We start from the raw sequence: 18,364 nt of genomic DNA on the forward strand, positions 1-18,364 counted from the left end.
AGCAGACAGAATAATGCAAAAGAGGGGCAAAGAAGTGAAAGATATAGCTAAAATTAAAGACCATGTTGATAACAGGGGGAGTGAGGTTAGGGAGGGAAGGATGAATCTGTGAGCAACACAAAATCAGAGAGGATGATAGCTTGGAGATCATAAATACAGATGAGTGACAGACTGTGGTAGAGTGAGGGGTAGTGAAATAGAACAAGTGGTGATTAGACAGAAAAAGCGTGAGAACTTGAAGGTAAATAGAATGAGCTGGCTCAGTTGTGTTTTTTTTTTCTTTACTTTCACTGTTAAACAAATAAACGCCTTACTATGCAATACATTTTTCTTCATGTTTAAACCTATTACTTGAACTTAAGTTTTATTTTACATTTCCAAATATCTTTCTGCAGTTTGCTTCTTTTTACTATTAGGAAAAATAAATATTCCAAACTTTCATGAATACTAGTAATTAGAGATTTTCCCAGTGGGCAGAAGTATAACTTCATGTCTGCAGTCTAATTAAACAGACTATAATTTTTGTATTCAGTGAAAGTGCATAGAAAATAAATATTTTCTTGGTGTATGACTACCTCTTATATATCCATCTCCCCTTGTATGTTGATTCTATTATCTTCCTGATGACATGACTATAATTTTCTGAATCTATCAGATCTGTTTAGAGAAGTCCAATATGCAATGGCAGAAAGATATAAATATTAACACTACCTTTGGAAAAATGCATCATGTCAAGGAACTAATTGTTTTATATCTGTGAGTGTTAAGTAAAGAATCCTAAGACTTGTTTAATGTTAAGATGTGCTAAAGTTGTTTTTTTTTTTTTTTTTTTTTCTTTAAACCTGTAGCCTGTCATATCACATGTACAACACATGAAATGAAGCCCAAATTGCTACTTGCTACAAATTAAGCTGAAGAAGATCTGTGTCTGGCCATCCTAAAGCTGCGAATTGAGCCTTCATGGTTGGCTGATTTTATTTCAAGTCACTCCTTTTCATTACATTTGCCCCAACTATGGACTTGATTTCAGAAGAGCTTAAGATCTGAGTGCAGGCAGTTTTGACATAAGTTACATGAATAAGCGTCATGGTGGGGGAGTTACTTCAGATTTGAGATCAGAATTTGTGCAAACAGTGACTCCATCACCCAAGTAAAAACATGAGTGACATTAATATCACAAAAGCATTACAGAAGAATAGGAAAAAAAAAAAAAAAATACAAGAGCCCACAAAGACAAAAACAATTCTTCAGAAACACTAAGCTCCCACATGAAACACAACTTCTAAAGTGTGATATTACACTTTGATGCATATGTCTTTAATGCATGCAACTTGGAGATGATACACTGTTATTAGAGACTCATCACGCCTGATGTGCAATGCAGAGGCGTTTGCTTTGATGAATTGGAATTTGCTGTCACGAATCCAATGGCAGCAATGAGACACATCACTACCACCAACATTTGGAGGCTTATAGCTACAATTATCCTATATTAATACATAGACATATACAGGATAGAAGCAAATCTTTATCTTTTTTAATACTTCATCACAAAATTCTTATTAGATTGTTTTGTACTGCCTATGTGTTTCAACCTTAATCCTACATATCCAAATAACATTTAATCCTTATAGCTACATTAAGTGTTCGTATCACTAAACATGTATCTTATTCTAGACATATTACTGTGAGATTTATGCATACTGTATGAAGATGCTAAGGAAGAAAGAAATGTGAGGAGAGCACTTCTTCTCTACTTAAAAAGGATTTTAGCTATTTAAGATATTTGAGAATAGTATACATAGGAGGAAGAAAGGAAAAAATGGTGGGAGCTGAATTCTTGGTTATATAGCATATACTCACTGGTGATAGAGGAAACTTTTTAAAATTGCAGATACACAAGTTACAGCTGCTCTGGATATACTGCATGTCATCTAGTTTTAAAACATAAAGTCTGGCTCTGTTTATTCAATGTTAAGACTATCACACTTAAAAATAATGTAAATGGGAACTTACAAAGAAGAGCATATGGGAATAACAAGAAGCTGTACAGGTTTCTGAAGTTCTTAAAATTTAATGGAGAAAAATTTTTCTCATCAATCTAAAAGTTTTGAAAAAGTAAGTATTACTAAATGTTTATTTCTCTTCTTATACAGATGCATCCTAAAACCTCCAGAAAATTCCCAGACTTTGGGCAAACTAATTGCCTTACTCTTTTCTTCCCCCTTAGGTTTGCATAAAGTTCACATCTGACCCAGTTTTACAAATCAAAAATTTTATCCATAAGTGGGCAAACTGTACGTATGACATAAAGACTACGTCTTTTACCTGTAGAGTAACAGCGAGGAGACTTGCCAGGTGTAAAGTTAGCAAACTTGCAGTGTCCTTGGTAGGCCATTCTGTTTATTATGAGTTTGGGCGTGCCCAGAGAAGCAGCACCCAAGCTGAGACATTCATGCACATTGAAAAAAAATAAAAGGTGTTGTTATACTGCTGTCAAACACTGGAGAGAGTAAATTTTCTGGTAGTAATAGAAATATTCAGTAAACATAAAGTAATAAGCTACCTTTTTCTATGTAGTTTTGAAAGAGCACATAAATGTTAACTCTGTATTAAGTTGAAAAGGCTAAAAAAGTAGATAAGAGTACTTAATTCTTATGTTTCAGGCTTCTTTAGCAAAAGCTAGAAATACGGAATAAATAAGCATTACAAAATACTGGGGGGTTTTCTAGTGTTTTTTAAAATTTGTTTGCTTGTTTATATTTTATGAAGCTTATTCACTAATGCACTTCAGATATTTCAGTGATCACTGTTACACTGGTGTTTGTTCTTGTATCTACATGTTCATCCTCATTTATGATTATGTTAACAATAGGAGGACAGTTGGGTATCATTTCCTGTCAGAAAGAAGTCTGAAAATAAGAGTTGAACTGGTATTGGCTTTACAAATCAACAATATATTATCCATGTTTTGCACTGAAGAGGGAACTGATATCAGTTATGCAAATTGCCCAATATTGTGCTTAAAAGAAGAGGTGACACCTTTGCAGTTTAATTAAAATCAGACCTTTAATTGCATTAATTCCTCTAGGAATGCGTATACATCTATATAGCTTTTTGTCACATCACTGAAGTATAACACATTATTCCAGAGACAGGTTCTGTGCAGGCTGCCTTACTACTGATTTGCTTGTACAAAAGTCTTCTGAAAACAATTTCATTTATCATTTCATTAAGTATCTTACTTTTTTATTTTCTTTAGTACTTTGAAGTCTTTGAAATTATCTTCTTGTTTCAAAATAGGCAAAAAAGATGTTAATTTCAGTTTTATATGTGTTTACATTTATATTTGTTTTGCTGTGTGTTTGTGCATTTGTTGTTGTTGTTGTATTTTATTCTGTTCAGTTAATATTAAATATAAGTTTCACTACCTGTGTGTCTTGCTTGTGACACTCTATACCTGGTTCCCTTTTTAATTTGTCTGAGCCTGTCTTATCATTAGAAATGTAGTCTGTTATTGATTATATAATTCATTTAGCTGTCCCCAAGATGACAGATCTGCTTATTGTCACAAGAAAGTTGATATACTATACTTTGTTTACAAAGGTTGTACAACACTCAGAAAGTAATGTATAACTACAACATTTTTATAGATTTTACATATTATGTGCATTTCATTAACCATTACATCCAGAAAGAAATGTATATTTATTTGATAAAAATTGAAATTGGCACTAGAATAACTCACATTTATTGGTTGTGCTAGAAAAGAGAGCCAGGAGGAACTCACAAGGTGAATTAGCTTATGTACGTTTTAAAAAATCTCAGAAGATTTGCTAGGCTCTCATATTTAACTCTTTCAACACTGTTTTAATCCATAGAAATTTCCTCCAGACTTCTGAAGTTTCATTTTGAGGATAAGGTATACTGCATATAGTTATAAGCACATATGGATTCAGCTTCCCCGGTTAAGCTTCTCACGTATATTCAGTAGATTAAGAAGAGTTTGTCTTGTTAATCCTATACATTAAAATATAATCCTGTTCATAGTTTAATGCTACATTGAAGTAGACATATTCTAAAGTAACAGTTCTAGGAAATACTGTTCTTTCTGTAGCACAGTCCTTCTCTACTTAGAGTCCTGCACAAAACCTGGGTTAATGTATTGATTAAAAAGTAATCACCCTCATCATTCTCTTTTCCAACTACATATTTTCAGCCAACCCCTACTTGTTATCCTTGCTCATGAAACCCAAGTTCCTTACAGGAGTTCTTTCAGAAATGGAGTCTATAGGGGATTTGAAGATATGGATATGAGGTGCAAGGAGAATGGAACTCAGTGGATCAGAAAGTGTGCTCAGCATCTCACTATCATGCTGCCAAAAATGCTGTGCACTGCAGAGATATTTGCAAGTAATTATCAAAAAGAATAATGGGAATATTGAACTTTTCGTAGTCAAAAATTGGTCTTTCCTGCATTTGAGCCTGATGCATTTCATTTTAAAAGACTAAAGCAGTCTTCGTTCCTATTAAATGCCTAGAAGAACAAGGGAATTTTGTGGAGATTCTTCAAAAACAGTTTTCTGTAATTCTCAGGGCATTTCATTCTTTATGCAAATATGTTTTGCAGATGTTGAATACTTTCATTTATCAAAAAAGAAAAAAAATAATCTGCAACAATTAGAAGCCATACAAACCCATAAAACTCCAAGTTTTATGAGATGTAGGTACAAGAGGTTACAGAGATATTAAACGATCAGAAAAAATGTCCTTACATTAGACAGTAAAAATGAACACTTACAGTTAAGAATTTTTGCAACACTGTATTTCACTTTCTAGGCAAAATTTTCCTCATATTTTATTTAAATATTAATTTTACATACTGTGTATGCACCAAAAATTTGTTCTGTGATGTTTCTCCAAGAATCATGATGATTTTTCTACTTTCTGGAGACATATCAAGAGATATTTTTTTTTTTTTTCATTCAAAAAACAAAAAAGCTACAAAAAAATCATAGAGTTATAAAAAAATATACATTTATGGACGTCTGTCTGTTTGTGCAGTGCATGTATACTTAATACATTTATTCACTAAGTGTGTAAATAAGCACTTTTGTGAATAATATCCACACAACTTTTTTAATAACATGTTAGTATTTTCACACAAGTTTTCAGTCTTATTTTCACACAAAATTTGAATGTTATTGATGCATAATACTCTGTAGAACCCTTCAGTGAATTCAAATCAGATATACAGATTTTCATTTTATGTTTGTCATTTTTATAAGATTTTATACAATTTGTTTCAATAGAAACAATGATTTATATGTGAAGAAAAAAAATTAAAAATACATTTTCATAAAAAGGGCACAAATTATTGATAAACACATCTATGTGTGCAGATTGGTTATTTCTCAGAGGTTATTTGGGGTCATAATTGTAAATCTCATTATCTTGCTTGAAGGAGAAGGTCTCTTTCATTATTACAGTGCTGAGGTCCATATCCCTGAAGCTAATTGCAAGGTATTGCTTCAGAGTTCTAATTGTTTGCCATCAAAATAGCTGTGTAAGCTTGATTAACAGTGTTCAGCAACATTCATAATAGTCCAAGCCTGGTCCTGCATAAAATAGAAACTGGGAAAAAATCAATAAGATTTAATAAGATCAGGAACAATCACTTACAATAGTACATCAATCACACAAAGTAATAGGTGCAGGATTTGATAGGGTCCTGAACTGCCTGAGAGATTCATAACCAGTACTCGTTAATGATTTGTTCATTTACATTTTATCAATCCAGCTACAGCTGACAAGCAGAAGGAGCAGTAAGGAAATATGTTGACTTAAACTCAAGTTTGCAATTAAAAAAATAACAGACAACTTAATAGAAAAATCAGACTTCACTGTAGATACAGGGTGCATATGTATGTACATGTATCCTGTTTTGCTGTGAGATTATAATAAATTACTACACTGTAGTGACTATTAGTGTACCCATAATCCCTCAGAAAGTCTGATAATGTCTGAGCAAAAGTACAACAAAATATAAATTCTCCTTGGTGCTTCACAATGTTTCTCTCTCATTGCATTTCACATAGTTTCATATTTAATATGAAACATGCATATTGCCTTGTTTTCGTGCCCTTTTAAATAAATAAAGCCCTGGGCTTTGCCTTGGGCCAAACCCATATCAAACACAAAAGCACTAATAATGAGATGGCTTTCTGGTGATTATTACTTAGCATTATATCCCATATCAGCAGATTTTATGTCTTTCCAAAGTAATTAAGTTTTATTTACTATCTGAACTTTTAAAAAAAATTGTCACAGTGGATAATGAATAAACATCAGATCTCATTTATCCAGAGTCCTTCCTGTTTGTAATGCATCAATTTTTTGTTTAAAATAAGAAACCCAGAGTCAAGCCAAGCTAAAGTGCTACAAATAAGCATGAGCTGCCTTTTGTGTGGATAAGTTATTTAGAGAGTGATCTTGTGAGACTGTCTGCAGAGCACGCTTTTTTGCCTTTTTTGGATCTATTTTGATCAGTACCTCGTTATAATCCAGATTACTAGCCTCCTTTTTCTGTGGAGCAGTTTGCTGTTAAACGTGGTAATTTTAATTTATATTCACATTAATGTGTTTCTTTAGACTCTTGCCTTTTGATGTCCTTCCACTGGAATTTTTTTTTAAATAGAACCTTAAAATATATATATATTTTTTTTAAAGTATCTTTTTACCCAAAAGAAACATTAGTTTCATACTCTTTTTTTGCTCATTTTAGTCAAATTCTATATTTTGAAAACGGAGCAGCAAATCAGTGTGTGTTACTGTCATGTCATCCTGATATCTCTACCATCCAATATCAGCACAAGAAAAGTAGTTTTTATTGTGAGGTTTAAAATTGAGAGTGACATGCAATGGCGTGATGTGGCAGGAATCTGGTTTGGGTTTGAGTTTGGGTTTCCTATCCTACAACAGATCCTCTGACCTCAGAAACTGTATTGAAGAAGTTTACCGCGTTAGGTGACCATATGATTTTTAAGGGAAAAGAGTAACTGAGCTTAGAGGCTGACCTATGCTATGATTTTAAGGTTATATCACTGCAGTCTCAGTCTATACGTTTCATGGAAAAGGAAGGAGAAGGTTGGTGGCTTTGTTAGAAAATTGGCTCAATCTCCTACTGGATTTCAGAAATTATATCTTTTATATTGCTATTCTGGGACATGTAAAAACTATCAGTTAGTGTATTAATCATGGATTAGTCATAATAACTATTAATTTTACAGCAATTTCAATTTTTTATAACTTTACAAATATATCCTGAACTGGCTAATTAAATCCACAAGCTGTATTAAAATCTGAGTAGTAATAAAAGAGAGGGGACGATTTGAAACAATAATTCTTATGAAGAGGATATTCTTTTTCTGCTCCTGAGCAGGCCATTAATAATTTGTGATTTTTACAAATATTTTTGCTTCAGAAAATGGATGTTTCGTGCATGAAAACAAAAGACTGAATTTCATAGATATTTTTGGTGAAAATATTAACTTGGCTATTAGTTGTCTGGAAACCAACAGATGCAGTATTTAATTCTCTGAGTGGGCTTGATGAAATAGTTCCCCTTGCCAGCTGCTATTCTACCTTCCCTGTAAGTTTCTGCACAAGACTCACAGATGCCCTGCAGCATCTTCCAAACTACTGGAGTCATCAACAAGAAGTAAGTACGCATTGTCTTCCATTCACGTTGAGTCCAGTTTGCAGACAGTAACTTAAGCTAATACATGTTCCATTCAAACATTACCGTGACAAGAAGAAAAGAACACAGAGAACTTGAACAGTTGCCTTTTCAGTTTACTGACAGATATGAGTTAAAAGCATCAGTACCAGCCTATATTCTCTGTTCCCTGATTAAACACATGTGCTTTCCGGGACAAACCTTCATTCTTGACTGCTGTGCTGGCAATGTAATCTGAAAATCTCTTTAAAGAAAAATAAGTTTAGAAGGAAATTTATTTCAACACCCTGCCTCAGATTCCCCAGTCCGTAAAAATAAAACCAGCTACTTATTTTCTGTTGAGTCATTTGTTCTCAGAACTATGGGTGCATGGTACTGTAAGCTTTCTGCAAGCGGGTAAGACCTTTTGAGGTGCAAATATATCACATGGGATAGTGATGGACTTTATTCATCTGCCTGTGGCTGGGGTGCTTTGTCTTTTAGTAAAATTTCTCTCATGGTATTTCTTGAACCACAGAGCCTACAATAGTGCAGCCTGGCAAAATCTTCTGGTGCTAGATCAGATAGATCCTAGACCATCCCAACCAGCAAGGCTGAACACATAGGGTCAGAGCAAAGAAGAAATCTCTGTAATGGCTTGTGATGCAAGGAGAGTTACAAGAAACCAACACTAATGTCACACGTAGAGGACTGGAGATATCTGCATGATACAGACACTGCTATCACTTGCAGGTATGTCCAGTGATTGATAACATCAAATGCTATCATCCCTATTTAATGAGTGTATCCCTGCTTGGGCATTCAAGAGAATATCTAGGGGCCAACTCAGGGGAAAAATCCTCTAGATAAATTTTTTTGTCAACCCAGTCAATGGGAAGCTGGACTACATGATGAACAAGATATAGAAATTTGAGGAACTTTGTTGGGGGGACGGGGAGTGAGGGGAAGCAAATTTCACAAAGCTTATGGCATAGAGCTATCAGATAACTTTACAAATTGTATGAAACGTGAGCATGAAAATAAGTAACTAACTAATTATATAAGGCATCTAATAAAAAGTGGTATCTTTTGTTGCCTCTGTATTTTCTTTTGTGCTTTTTTTTTTTTTTTTCCTTCTGCAGTGATTATGTTATTTACCCCATGCTCATCAAATCTAAAAGCAGTCTGGTACAAAGTTCATATTTTTTGCTCAAAAAAACATACACCAGAACATAGACTTCAGAAGCAGCTTTTCCCTTTCCAAAGTGCTACGTTAAGAAGTGCTTTAATATTTGCTGCTCCTGAAATTTATATGTGACATGATCACATTATTCTAGATTTTGTGGATGTTTAAATGCGTAACAGAGCTACACTTCTATTTATTTGTAGAAAGAAGTGACGATGGAGAGCTGTCAGGTATTCTGGATGAAGAAGAATGAAAATAACACTGAAAAAAGTGATCTTCTTCCAGAGAACCAACATGAAGGCAAGATCCACTTCTGGGTAACAACTGCTTGTCTGCAAACAAACGTCACTTTCAAATTATTTCCATCCACAAAGGAGACAGAAAGGGAAAGACCTTAAACAATATGGCACTGATTAGACTACAATAAAGACACAGAAAAAAGTGTTATGACCTATGGCAGACAACTGGTCTGAACATTTGCTTGTGAATGCCACAGACATAGCAAATGAGAATTAGGGTTTAGAACAATGACAAACTAGAACTTCAGACAGAAGTGAAAAAATAAACTCATGCTTACAAAATTCCAATTATTATTCATGAGCTGGCATGTGTTTTCAAGGCCCAGTTTTAAAAACAACAAATTGAAAATAATGTAATTTTTGAAGAGGGCTTTAAAAAATACTGATTTTGTCTGGAAGTGAACTACAATTTTGAAGGCTTTATGCTTGACTTCTATTATTTCAAGCTTTTGTCCTAGAATATTTAAAATATAAGCTTAATTTTCTTCTTCTTCTTCTTCTTCTTCTTTAAACTTGTCACCATGTTGTCATTTTTTGTCATGTATATTATTCCAGAAGGATTTGATGTCTGGAGTGATTGCATAAATCAACTCAACTATGTCACTACTTATAAGTTTGCAATGTGTTAACTCTCTTCATAATTTACATAATGTTTAAATAATATACCTTCTTTTTCCCTTATCCCTACATTAATGTGATTAGAATCAGTGGAAGCGCTGTAATTTTCTTGTAAGTTGTGCTTTCCACCTACGCTTGCTTATTACAAGAAGTATCATTTCTAAAACTAGCAGCCTCTGATCAGTTTAGCTGTCAAAAATTATTTTTTTTCTGAGAACAAAAATGCATTATAAAATATATTATTGTTTCTATTTAGTATTCCCATTACAGTAAACAAACATCAGAAAATTGTTGCTTTATCTTATTTATTTCCATGCTTACATCTAAGTGTAAGTAGAAGTGGAATACATCTTCTGATATATTATGCAATTAAATTGATGGATGGTTAATTGAGTCAGTATGGCATACCATATGTGTACTCCTGACCTGAATGTCACTGGTCAGATTAAGGCTTCACACATTTGGCCAAAGAACATATGCTGTTATTGAGAATGTGACTCTAGATGGAATTTTAGTCCATGGAAAAAATCATCCTAACTGGCTTTGCTCTTTGCTTGTCAGAGCACTGGCTCCTTAGGAGTCCAGCTGTAAAGAACTTTAAAAATAATGAAAGTTATTAATTAAAAGCTTACTGACATCATGGCCATTAACTTTGTCAGGCTCTTTCATTAATTTACTTTATCTCCCTTATTATATGACATATCCTCATCACAGTGTTTATGCCTTTGCACATCACGTTAGATCTTATTGGACTTAATTTGTGTTTGGGTGTTGTGGTGTTTTTTTTCTAATGCTCGCCTTCTTTTTAAACAAATATTTTCCTTATTTGTGGGAATGATGCATGTCTAAGCAATAAAGTAACAGGAGGGGAGCTCATATATCTTTAATGACAATGACACATAGACATCAAAACACATACAAACTGACACAAAAACATGCATGTATATATAGTTACATCACAATTGCAAATAACAGGTATTTTTAGAAGTGCCTTGCTAAAACATTGTTTTCACAATGATTAGTCCTAGTTTTTGGCAGATTTAATATTTCTGTTTTATCTTATTTATCTAAATAATATTTAATGACATTCTATTTTTTGTCAGCTATTTTGCATATTTTTCTTCTAAGCTAGCTATTATGGGAGCTATTTTAGCTTCACAAATGTTTTAAAGTAAATTATGTTATTTTACAAAATTATTGCAGTAGAACATACATCTGAGCAATAACGTTTTATCTTTGACATTGCTTTGATGAGTCATCCATTTTGACATGTAGCTGTCTGCTTTAAAGCTATTTAGTTTGCATCAACACAGAGATAAAACAAGACTTGAACAATGTGTACTATAGAAGCAAAATTTATACTGTCATTACACGGTTAGAAAAACAAAGATTTGTAATGGGAAAAACAGCTAATAGAGAAATATCTCTGATTCTGTCATTGTTTATTGTAGCAAACTTGTGTATCCTTTGTCCACTGACTTAACCTAGAAAAAGGAGTACAGCATCTTTGCTGTATAATTTGTTACTACCACATTGAGGAAGATTATGATAATGTACATATAACAAAATTGACAACAATGGACGAGTACTGTAATTGTGAACTAAATTCAAGGAGCCTGCTCTGAGCATGAGAACTGAGTGTCTTCATTATGATTAGCTTACCTTTTCAAGTGTTCTGCTAGAAACCTCTATCACGTAAATTGAGGCAGGAACTTTATTATCATCACTATAGCAACTGCAGGGAATTTTATTTCAAAACAGTTGGTTACCTGAAAATTTTCTCATGTTGGAAAGAACAGCAGATGATATATATACATTTTAATTCATTTTCATTTATTCTTGTTTTAAAGTGTTCCATAAATGAATGAAAGACTTTTTTTTTTTCCATTTTCTTTTTAAAGACAAGGTGGGCAGTTCCATCTTAAATTATTTTTCTATAATCCAGCTTTTTTATTAGGAGAAAAAAAGGATTGGCAGATCTTCATTGTAATGTTTTAAAATGCTAAATTGTAATTATGCTAAAACATGGAACATTTCATATAGGCCTATTTAATGCACAGTTCTTTTCATTATTTAATTTTTTAGCTTAGCTGCTACCTGTTTTTTCTTTTGACTTTGATCTTAAATCACATAACCTCTCAGCAACAGAGAAATGTGCATTTTTTTTTCTGTGATGTTATTATATTCTGTGCCTAAAGAAAATGAATAACTACACACATGAGCTTGTAGAAGATGTGAGTGAACTGTAGATGCACACAGAAATTGAATACAAATACAAGGAAGTGTCTTTTTTTTGCCCATAAAAGGACTGATCACATGTTCACAGCTAGAATTTTTATTGCAGAACACTTTTCTCCTAAAATTGCATAAGCCCCCTATTGTTGTGTTTCCATAATTACAAAACTAGCATCATACTGCAGACAATAGTAATGCTTCAAAAATTGGCACAGGAAACCATACAAATGAATTTATTTATTATTCCTTTTTGCACCATATAATTCTGATTTTCTTTAAAGGGAAGAGAGCAAAAATACAGTGTTTTTAAAATATGCATTTTTATATGCCTGAGAACTATAGAAATATGCCTTGCTGCCTTGAAACCTTTTTCCTCTATAAAGTATAGGAAGAAATGGAAAAATTCTTATTATTTATGCATTGGGGATGGTGTTCCATTATGAAAGTACTGGATATCTCAAAAGTACTCCATATACCAAGTATAAACCAATAGTCACTGCTTTAACAAGTGCCTTTCTTTAATTGAAAAAATACAGCATAAAGTTTCCTGCAATATGCATTAATGAAGCCACACAATAGAACAACCTCAGCATTCTGCCATTTGCACCTTCCTTGTAACCAAATTTCTCTAAACTCTTCCCAATAAAAAATAATATTTTGTACATCAGATTTCAGTGTTTTCTTCCTTCCACTGTGAAATCAAAATTTGTTAATTTACTTTCACAGATAGAAAGGCATTTAAAGGATTGCTGAAGATGAGAATGTAGGATTGAATGCAAAATAGCCAATGTATGTGAACATTTCAGATATTTTGTGTGATGCTCAGTTTTGTTTGATACAGTCTTAGGACTCTGACCAAGATACTTACCTTAGGAATCAAGTTGTCCCAGCTTCTTACGTAATTTATATAGAAAGGTTATCCCTTCAGAATATAATCAGAATTACTCTCTGGAAGTGCCTTTCTTCTTCCACTGACTATCTTGGAGCCTAGGGTCATTGTTCTCTTTTGTTGTTATCCTCACATCTGTAAAATTTTGTCAGGTAAAAAAACTTTTGTCTCAGATATTCCTCACAGTGGAAATGTATATATTTCAATTCCATTTTTTTGTGTGTGTGTTTGTTCACTAATTTGTTTTTTGTATCTTCCAGCTTGATTTATATACTAATCCTGTTAAGGTAGACCCCCAATGATTTGTAGTTAATGGGTGTTGTTCCAGTGACTTCCACAAGGACAGTATTTCCTCTGTATGCATATGATTGACCATACGTTAGAAAGGGCAGTGTGATGAGTTTGGGTAGCACTGTGAAAGATCAGAAATTAAATTCTTTTTCAGCGCTACTGAAATAATTAATAAAAGAACATCAGGTATTATAGCCCATAAAAATACAAGCAACTGCTTTGTGGAAAACTAGTGAAAATGCTTTGAAATATTTCTAACAACTGGATTAGCCAATGTAAATTGTTGTTCATCCATTCTGAAGCTGCATTATTACAATTATTATTAATAACAAAAGCCCTGTACCAATATTATTCTTTTTGAAATTGAGTTCTCAGTTTACTAATACAGTGAATCCATCAACCAGTGCATTTAGGTGAACTCCAGTATTTAACTGAAGACCCATCAGTGCTAGCCTTGCTCTAGATGAATTTAGTGCTAGTGATTATCCACTTGCAGTTTTAAGATTTTGGCAACATGCAGAAAGTCATGGGCACTAGGGTGTGCTGTCAGGCTCTGCCACCTCATGGGCTTTGACTGGCTTTGTTCTGGCATGACACAGCTGTTCAGAGCTGAGAGCCTTGTTGGTAACTCTCACCTTTCTTCACTTGAAGTTTGATTTTATGGTCAGGCCTTTGCCTTGTTCCTTGCTCTAATAATCTCTAGTACCTTGTTGATCCTGATCCTGACCCTTTGGTGTCGGAACTCAGGGTTTCATTGCGGGCCTCACCAGGAATGTATCTGTGATCCCTGCATTGATCCTCATCATCAACCCTGCTCTGATTGCCTTGTTTGGCAAAGTGAGATGGTGCCCTGTTGAAGAGGCACTGCCTTGTCTGTCTGCACATTACCCACAGCCACTGGTTGGATGCCCTTTGTGGAGCAGCCCCCTCATCCTTCTCCCCGGCAATGTAACTGCCAAGGATTAAGCAGTAAGCAATAGAAAATCAATATTCCTACAGAAGTTGTTCAAGATTTTTTTGTTATTATTATTTTCTTTCATTCTCAGTACCAGCTTTAATAAACTTGCAGCTGAAAAAAAATTAATATCTAGAATGTCAGGTTTTTGGTCAAGACATAAGCAAGAGTATATCTCAGCTTATCCCCCCTTGGACACCACATTGATTGTCAAGAACATAGAAGTGCTGATTGAAATCTGTGTTTTGTTGAATTCAGAGCAGCAACTAGAACTTGAGCTGCTATACAGCTTCTGTCTGTCTTCAGTACTCATATACTCTAAGAAAATGTTTCACCTAGCAAAGCAGGCATCGTGCCAGAAAGTGAACAATTATCTCCATGACTAAAGGATTAAGGTGCTTGTTTGTGATTTTGATTAAGGAATCCCAGCTTTAGAGAAACGAACATTTGTGTAAAAGAGAACAGTACTAAGAGGACACAGGGCAAACATAGAGAAACTGAATCAACATGTGATGCTGGGACCTGGAAAGTGACTACTTTAATTTCATTTCTCAAAAACAGATAAATGAGGCAACTGGTTATCCGAGGAAAGCTGAAAGGTTTGTTCTCAATGATTTGTTCTCAAAGTCTCTATGTGGAAAAGAGATTAACGCTGCAGTGAAGTTCAGAAAAATTTTAATTTTTTGTTGGAAATTCAGTTCCTTCCTGTTTGTCCAAAGGGCTGCCTTCTTTATATTCTTATGCACAGATATTAACACTTAGCATAATAACAAACAAACATAACAAACAAACAAACAAAACAAAACAAAACAAAACAAAACAAAAAACCATAGTTTAATATTGATGTCTTTCTTGACTATCAGAAAGTATGTATTTTTCATCTTTTCCAGTCCTTCACCTTTTTCAAGCTCTTGAAATACTGGAAATGATAACTCACGCATAATGCATTTGGTTAAAATTCTATGAGTTTTTTTTTATTTTAATTTATTTAGGAATCAATCTCATTTTTCTCATTGAGTATGTTATTATTTCTTGGAAAGTAATCATTAAAATATTTGAAATAATGGAAGTAGAACAAGAAAGCATACAAAACATGTAGGTTTAATAATAGATTGCTTTGTTAAGTCAGAAAGAATTAAACAATTGTGGACAGTAAGTATTTTAATGCATGTTCTCCTCGTACATTCTTAATTCAGTTACTTACATTAGAATAGTTACGAAAGAAACACAATATTTTTTGCTAAATCACTTACTATAGGAAGCAGGTTTTTTTTTTTTTTTTTTTTTTTTTTTACGTTTATGCAATTACAACACATATGAATGAACAATATTATGTTTATATCTAATTTAAGAAATGTGTTTCTAGGGAGTCAAGAACCAGGTTCATGTTGTGCCCAAGACAGAGGGGAAGGGGAGCCATCTTGCTTTGTTACAAGAAAAAACAGACAGGATTCTTCTAAGATTATCTATTCATGTTGTAAAGTTTGGACAGAGGAACACCCCTGAATCAAGATCTTGACCAGGAGTGGCATATGAGATTCAAGGAAAAATTTGTTCAACTGACAACAGGCAGGAGGAAGGATGTGGGAATTTATAGATTGACTTTACGTTAAAGACACTTCGCAATGGTAAAAACATAGATAAAAAAGATTTCTCTTTGAACTATTAGAGATACTCTTAAAAATACAGGGTACGTTTTTCCATAACATTATTATTCTGGAAAACAATATCACTTTTAATTGAAGGTATAGATCTGAAAGAATAGAATTTTATGTTATCATTTTAAATATATATACAAATGACTCACCCTGTTTTGTTTGTGAAATTCACTGAAGATTGAAGCTGTAAAACCTCCTGAGAAATTACCTGAAGAAATAAAGGCCATAGAATGCTACTTGAAGCCACTGCCAATTCATAACTCAATGGAAGTTCTCAGCACTCCACCTCCAGAAGAAAAAAAAAAATCTGTTACCTCCTAGGGACTTCCTGAAAGTAGGAAGAGAAGGAGAAAGAGAAAACTGAGACATCATTACTGACTTATTGTTTCCGTAAAGCACTCCTTTTTCTTTCTCTCAGCTGAAGACAAATGATGTCTTTAAGTGTGGAAGGACACCTCATTTCCCAGAGAAAAGCAGAGGACCAGAATTCACTGTACCCTCATTGTAATCACCTTCATTGTACATGATTCAGTTATTTGAACATCTAGGAAGGGAAAGAAGACAGCTCTGTATCGTCATATCACCTCGCAGTTCTACGTTTCCCTTATTCACAGTAAAATGGAGAAATGCACACTTAGAAGAGATCATTTTTTCTCTTATTTCTAGTAACAGAGATCAATGGTGAGTAATACAGAGACTAGTGCATTTACAGGATTCAACCTCAGAAAGAGTTTTCTGCTCTACTGTACTTTGGTTTGGCTGATTTTATGTACAAAAGAGACTATTCAATATTCAAATGGATGCCAAGCACAGTAGTATAGTTCTTTAACCTTTCCCTATGAGATATTTTAGTTCAGTTGGTGGCAGAGAAAACCACAAACTGTGGCATGACTGTCAGTCTCATAAATGATTTGTGACTGTGTAAATGCAGATGCCATAGCTGCCATGTAATCTGCACACAGGCTATGCCGAGAACGTAACTCAGACCCTTCTGCTCCAGGAACACAGGCCTTTTCCATTTGTACTGTTCCATTAGCTGTTGAAATGGTTTAAAACTAGAACAATTTATCCCTTTCCCTTTTGAACTTTAGTAAAATAGGACAGAGCTCTGAAATAGCTTTCATTTACAAACCAAAATTCTCCCAATGTGATTTTCTAAAGCAAACATTTAAATCCAGTGATATCTAAATAGCTGTCAACAGTATTATAGGGAGCTATAGAAAACTTTAGAAGTAAAGCTCAGAAACAGATACATTTTCCTGGTTTCAAGTGTCATTGTAAACCACAAATTCATAAATCTGGATTGAGTATAACATCTAATTTATGGGTTTGGATAGAAACCACCTAAAAGCTGCAAATGCTTGGGAGCTTTTATTGTAAAAGACCCAAAATTGCAATTCTGGCTAAGATTTGCTATTTGAGGGAGTTCACTAGAACCAAAAAATCACAAAGCAATGTTAGGAAGAAATGAAACCATGCAAATCGAAGTCAGAAAGGAATGCACCAACATTTTGGAAACAAAACAACCCGTAGATCACTCATGAAGTTTTTCTGTAGGCCAAAGATTAGAGTACAGTCACAAAGCGCATCATGTATATACTTCTATTCTGTAGAAAAAAGAATGCTCTTTTCTCTGATTTAAGAGAGGTTGAAGGCCAAAAGGATTTTTACAGGCCATAGGATTAACTATAAAAAATGTATGACAGAAACTTGCAAATTCCCTATTGCTTACTGATAAAAGGCAGCAACGTTGCCGCCTTTTTTTGATGGGCTCTTACCAATTTTTTTAAGTATCTAAAGGGCAATTGTCAGAAGGATGGAGCCAGGCAGTTTCCAGTGGTGCTCAGTCACAAGGGGCAACAAGAGCAAGCTAGAATACAGTGCGTTCCATCTGAACATGAGAAAGAACTTATTTACTGTGAGGGTGACAGAGCATTGGAACAGCCAGCTCAAAGAGCTCATGGAGTCTCCTCTGGAGATGCTCAAAAACCCACCTGGATGGTTTCCTGTGTGACCTACTGTAGGGAACCTGCTCTGACAAGGGGGTTGGACTAGATGATCTTCAGAAGTCTTTTCCAACCCCTATGATTCTGAGATTCTGTGTGATTATTTATTCCCTTGTAGAAGAATTGCAGCATTTTTCTGAAACTTTAAAGGAAACATTCTAAAGATATTACAGGAAACAATATTTTCCCAGTTATGCATTTAAACATAACAGCAGTGCTGAATAGTATTCTGTATTTTCTGTATTTTTGTATTTGAGGCTGTTTCAATTCTTTTTCTTTTTCCAAATTCATTGTACTTATAGATCTTCTGATGATTGTATAGAAAAGACTAGAACAGAGATGTAGTGTTTAGTTGTTGCTTCCAAAATTTATACTGCCAGTAGCTTAATGAACCCTCTGGAGATATGCTCCCACGTGGAGCAGGTTTGGTCTTTGCTTGAGAAGGTTTAAATTAGTTATTTCTTAGAATAACCTGTGATGAAAGCAATGCTACCAACTGCTTTTCTTGTC

At 34.0% G+C, this 18,364-nt stretch overlaps 1 long non-coding RNA gene across 2 annotated transcripts; it reads right to left on the minus strand.

Annotated features, from left to right (window-relative positions):
• Nucleotides 1-13,020: 13,020 nt before the first annotated feature.
• LOC149918645 (uncharacterized) lies at nucleotides 13,021-17,695 on the minus strand. 2 transcript variants are annotated; one of them, XR_016465620.1, is made up of 4 exons: nucleotides 17,627-17,695; nucleotides 16,361-16,451; nucleotides 15,998-16,134; nucleotides 13,021-13,079 (listed from the first exon to the last, which is right to left on the minus strand). It is a non-coding gene; the product is annotated as an uncharacterized LOC149918645 (long non-coding RNA). The 2 variants fall into 2 exon arrangements; XR_016465619.1 differs by lacking the exon at nucleotides 13,021-13,079 and adding an exon at nucleotides 14,895-14,947.
• Nucleotides 17,696-18,364: the final 669 nt, after the last annotated feature.

This window comes from Phasianus colchicus, chromosome 3, assembly GCF_987193195.1.
Source record: "Phasianus colchicus chromosome 3, bPhaCol1.hap1.1, whole genome shotgun sequence".
In the NCBI taxonomy this organism is placed as follows: Eukaryota; Metazoa; Chordata; class Aves; order Galliformes; family Phasianidae; genus Phasianus; species Phasianus colchicus.